General features: G+C 34.1%; 1 non-coding gene across 1 annotated transcript; it reads left to right on the forward strand.

Moving 5' to 3' along the window:
- The first annotated feature begins 310 nt into the window (after positions 1-310).
- LOC114382883 lies at positions 311-417 on the forward strand. The gene has a single exon (XR_003660340.1). It is a non-coding gene; the product is annotated as a small nucleolar RNA R71 (small nucleolar RNA).
- Positions 418-5,868: the final 5,451 nt, after the last annotated feature.

A 5,868-nucleotide genomic window follows, 5' to 3' on the forward strand; every position in this document is an offset into this window, starting at 1 on the left:
CGTGATAGGTACAGATTTTTGATTCAAGGCCAGCTGGGTTACCAGGTTAACCAAAGCATCTAGTTTTCCCTCAAGCTTCTTAGTTTCAGATGATGAAGATGAATTCGTGGCTACCTCATGCACTTCTCTAATGACAATAACATCATTTCTGACACTAAATTGTTGGGAGTTGGAAGTCATCTTCTCAATTAAATTCCTGGCTTCAGCAGGGGTCATGTCTCCAAGGGCTCCACCACTGGCAGCATCAATCATACTTCTCTCCATGTTACTAAGTCCTTCATAAAAATATTGGAGAAGAAGTTGCTCAGAAATCTGGTGGTGAGGGCAATTGGCATATAATTTTTTGAATCTTTCCCAGTATTCATATAGACTTTCTCCACTGAGTTGCTTGATGCCTGAAATATCCTTTCTGATGGCAGTGGTCCTAGAAGCAGGGAAAAAATTTTCTAAGAACACTCTCTTTAGGTCATCCCAACTCGTAATGGACCTTGGAGCATGGTAGTATAGCCAATCTTTTGCCACTCCCTCCAAAGAATGAGGAAATGCCTTTAGAAAGATCTGATCTTCTTGGACATTTGGAGGTTTCATGGTGGAGCAGACAATATGGAATTCTTTCAGATGCTTATGAGGGTCTTCACCTGTAAGACCATGAAACTTGGGCAACAAGTGGATCAGTCCAGTTTTAAGAACATATGGGACATCCTCGCCAGGGTATTGAATGCACAAACTTTCATACGTGAAATCACGTGCAGCCATTTCCCTTAGAGTCCTCTCATGAGATGGAGGTTGAGCCATATTTTCAGAATGTTCAAAATCAGAATGCTCAAAATCAAGATGTTCAAAATTACCAACCACAAAATGCTCAGACTCACCAATAACATAATGATCAGGATGCTCAAAAGGTACAAAATGTTCAGGGTAATCAAGATGCACACTATGCCTAGCTAATCTATGAAATGTTCTATCTATTTCATGATCAAAGGGTTGTAAGTCACCTGGATTGCCTCTAGTCATGCACTATATGCAGCAGTTCATGGGCTACTCAAACAAGGCAAAAGAGATGGGTTAAAACTACAGCTATACTCAAACGATATCCAAATAAGCTAAAATTTTGTGAGCAACACCCTAAAATCCTGAAAAGATAGCACAAAAATTTTCAGACAAAAATTCAAAGTCTAAGTATGGAAACTGCCTAAGGAAAGTCTAGAAAAATAGAATAATAAAACTTGAAAAATAAAAAAAATAAAAGCTAGTAAACAGGAGATTTTGGCTAGTTAGAGACCTCAACCAAGCTTTTCTGGGTTTCCACAATATGGGAAATTTTTTTCTACCCCAAATACATATATAATAATAGTCATTCTGATACCCGGAGCAAAAGTTATGGCCGTTTGAAGTTTTGCTAAACACAAGTTCTCAATTTTTTTTAATCTCTCAAATCCAGCCACAACAAGTGTTCCTGGTATTTTTCACACAAAATATGAGTCAAAAGAACCTGCCACACAAAAATTCAGCCAAAAATAACAACCTTAACTATCAAAACAAAAATCGCCAATTAAATTGTCAACAACAGTCACTAATTCAGTCACTAATGTCATGCTGTGTGAACAGTAACACAAAATCAGTCTCTAATTCCCTCACTTAGCACCATTCACAGCAAAACAAACATAAAACTAAAATAGGGAAGCGTTGCACAAGGGGTACTACTAAATTGCAAAACAAAACAACGCACTAACACAACACGAACACCTGTAGGTTAGGAGCAACAACAACAAAAAAAAATATCTATTTGCATCTCCCCCTTTGTTTTGCAATGTTTGCTTATATGAGTGATCGAGGCCATACCCGAATCAAATAAACATTAGAATGCAGTAACTAGGAGGTGATCCTAGGTCGTTTCCCAACGAGCAATGACTAACCAAATGTTCATAATATGCTTCGTTATAACAACAACAGTAACAATTGGGGGGTTGTTTATTTTGTGAATTAAAGAACAAGCAGACTGAAATAGAAAATTAACAGTATTAAAAACGTGTTGTATCCTCTTGATTCAGAAGTCATTCTCTTATCCCAGGTTATGAGGATTTCATCCCTAACAGTTAACCGCTTAGTCCAACCCTAATTTAATTTACTAAGCGAAAATCAACTTAGGGTTATCAATATGTGATTAAGCAACACATACACCAATTAATCCCTCGTTCATTAAGCACGAACATAACTTAAGCAAAAAGGCAATTAATCGAACACGAAGCGTGCATAGATTAACAGCAACGAATATGGGTTAATTGGTGAAGGAAAAACCGATAAGAGAGCAACATTAAAAATAGAACCTCAAAGAGAGTTATGCTTTATCCTCAGAAGGAAACAACACTAGAAATTTAGCCTTCCATAAATTCAACGAAAGCAGAAAACGTAAATGAAGCTAAAGGCAGAAAACATAAATGAAGCTAAAGGCAGAAGAAGGAACAAAAACGAAATTGCAATTAGAAGCAGAAAATGGAAAAATGCATTCATGTGAACAGTAATACAAAGCTAAAACCGTAAAACCCTAAAACTCCATGCACTTAGCTTAGGTATTCTCTCCTGAATAATAGAATAGTATATAATAGAATAGTCCCCCACGAATCCCAAGGTTGTGCTATTTATAAGGGTCACTCAAAGTCACTGGGCCTAATTACATTATTTCGGCCTAAAACGAAATAAAAACTGAACACAATAAAATGAAATTAGACGAAATCTAATAAAATTGTCTGCTATCTTCAAGTCCAATTTGGCTCAGCCCAATTGCTTATAATTATCCTGAAATTGAATTAAAAACACCAAATTAGTCAAGTGGGCCCAATTGATAAAACTGCATAATAAATTTGACAATTATTGTTAATCTGAAATTAAATTGGTGACAAAAAGGTTAAGAAATAGGAGAAAATAATGACACATCAATGAGACAGTTGAAGATTTTATATTTTTCATATATAAAAAGTTGTCTCATAAAGAATAGATAATTTTTCTTACTATTTTATCTTTTATCTTTCTCTCCCCCTTTGTCAACATAAAAAAAATCATGAATTGAGAGGAGAAAAAGGTTACTACTTGTTGTAATGTATGAGAATCAAGTGATACCGAAAGGCTTTAAAACAATCATTCAATATTAATCAAGCAAAAACAAGTACAGTAACACATCAATCAAAAAGACAATCAAACGCAATCAATCAAATATACAATAAAAAACAATCAACAAAACACAATCAAAAAAAATTATCAAAGACAATCAAAACTCAATCAAAAACAATTAACAACCACAATTAATCAATTATAAAATATAATCAATCAATCAAACTAACAAACACTGAAAATCAAACAAGCAAAAACAAACACATCAATCAAACACAATTAATCAAATTCAATCACAATCATCAAGGACAATCTAAACTCAAGTAGAAAACAATCATCAAAAGTAATCAATCAAAGACAAGTGACGTGTTGGTATCATTCGATATCATTTGTTGGGCTTGTTGATCAAGTGACCTTTGTTGTCTCCATAAATCACATATTCACTTTTCTTGAGATTCACTTTTCTTGGGGAGACATGTGTCCTTTATTTGTTGTCTTCATAAATCACATATCCACTTATCTTGGGGAGAAATATGAATAAACTTTGATGCATGCCATGTGTTTGTGGAGAAATTGCTATCAATGTATCGACTTTTCTCTTCTCCGTTTTCATACTCTTTCATCATGATACCCAAACTTATGATTTTATTCTCTGAATCACTTGAAGAATTTATGACATTATCTTCCCAAGTGATGTATCCTTTCTTTTCTTCCTTCTCTTTGAAATTCCTCTTGTCAGATTTTTCATTCTTCTTTTGAAAACAGGACAATTGAATCTCATGTGCCCAGATTGATTGCATTCAACATTTTAGGGCTAAGGAGGAATCTTCTTCTTTCTTCTTTCATCATCATCTTCTTTCTTCACTAGTTTTTTTATGTAGTTGCATTTCTTTCAACCATTGTAGGAATAAACGAATCAAATTCAATGGATTCCCATATCTTTAAATCAATGGCTTCTTCAAAGATCTGCATTTGGGTTTTCCAATAATGATAACCCTCGCCACTGAACATAAGAGGCCATATCTATTCTTGAAGTTTTTAAACTTTATACAAGAATCTTGCTCTGATACCACTTGTTGGACCTTGTGGCCTCAATAACTTAAGAGGGATAGGCTCAGAATGCAGAAGAAGCAACAATAAATTTAATAATGTTCTTTAAACATGCAAGACACAATTGATTGCAACAAAATAAATAAGATAAGGGAAGAGAGAATGCAAACATAGTTTTATACTGGTTCGGAAAATTCCATGCCTACATCCAGTACTCAAGCAACCCACTTGAGATTTCCACTATCTTTGTAAAATCCCTTACAACTTCTTAACCACACAGGGACAACCCATCCCTTGTGTTCAAGAATCCTTATAACACAAGAGACCCTCGGTTCCTTAATCATTCCCATTGAATGAGAAGAAAGAAAGAAGAATTCTCTCTTGACGAGAAGGATATTACAATTGAAGTCCATGGAGAAACTCTTAATGGATTTGCAAGTGTTTGCCCAAGAGTTTCATTTGAGAGAGCATATGGCAATGAAGTTCTCTTGGAATCTCTCATTTCCTTTTGAGAGGATAAAACATTTTGATCAAGCAAAACTCTCTCTTAAAATTCGTGCCCAAGTCACCTATTTATAGGCCTTTGATGGGCCATTCACAAATCCAATGAAAATATATGATTGTTGGCAGATTTTCTGAATACTCTCCACCGGTAATCGATTACAATGTTTGTGTAATCGATTACACAGTTATAATTTGAAGGGTCATGACTTTTGAATTTGAATTTCAGGAGTTTCGTTGCTGGTAATCGATTACAGACATATGGTAATCGGTTACATGTTGAAAATTCAAATTCAAAAACCCTTTTCAACAGCTATTTTTCAACCCTATCTTCTGGTAATCGATTACACTGCCAGGTAATCGATTATCAAAGCCTTGCATGTCTTGAAAGCACTTTGTTTTAAGGCAAGGCTTGATATTTGAGTTAATCTTGAAGCAAGGCTTTATTTGTTGAAGCAATCTTGTATTAATCTTGAAGCCATGCTTATCGTTTGAAGCAATCAATCTTGTATTAATCTTGAAGCCATGCTTATCGTTTGAAGCAATCTTGTATTAATCTTGAAGCCATGCTTATCAAAATCATGTATGCATACATTCACATTCTCTCCTTTTTTGATGATGAGAAACATGTAATTTCTTCTCGACACCATCAAAGCTTGCATGATTTACATTCTCCCCCTTTCTCAAGCAAATTCTTCTTGACATCATCAAAATCTTCATGATTTACATTCTCCCCCTTTTTGATGATGACAATCACCTGTAGGTTAGGAGCAACAACAACAAAAAAATCTATTTGTATATAGTTTACTCCCCCTTGGTTTTGCAATGTTTGCTTATATGAGACAGTTGAAAATTTCATATTTTTCATATATAAAAAGTTGTTTCATAAAGAATAGATAATTTTTCTTACTATTTTATCTTTTATCTTTCTCTCCCCCTTTGTCAACATCAAAAATAAATCATGAATAGAGAGGAGAAAAATGTTACCACTTGTTACAATGTATGAGAATCAAGTGATACCAAAAGACATTAAAACAATCATTCAATATTAATCAAGCAAAAGCAAGTACAGTAACACATCAACCAAAAACACAATCAAACACAATCAATCAAATATACAATAAAAAAACAATTAACAAAACACAATAAAAAACAATTATTAAAGACAATCAAAACTCAATAAAAAAAACAATCAACAACCACAATAAA

The sequence above is a fragment of the Glycine soja genome, chromosome 13 (assembly GCF_004193775.1).
Source record: "Glycine soja cultivar W05 chromosome 13, ASM419377v2, whole genome shotgun sequence".
Classification (NCBI taxonomy): domain Eukaryota; kingdom Viridiplantae; phylum Streptophyta; class Magnoliopsida; order Fabales; family Fabaceae; genus Glycine; species Glycine soja.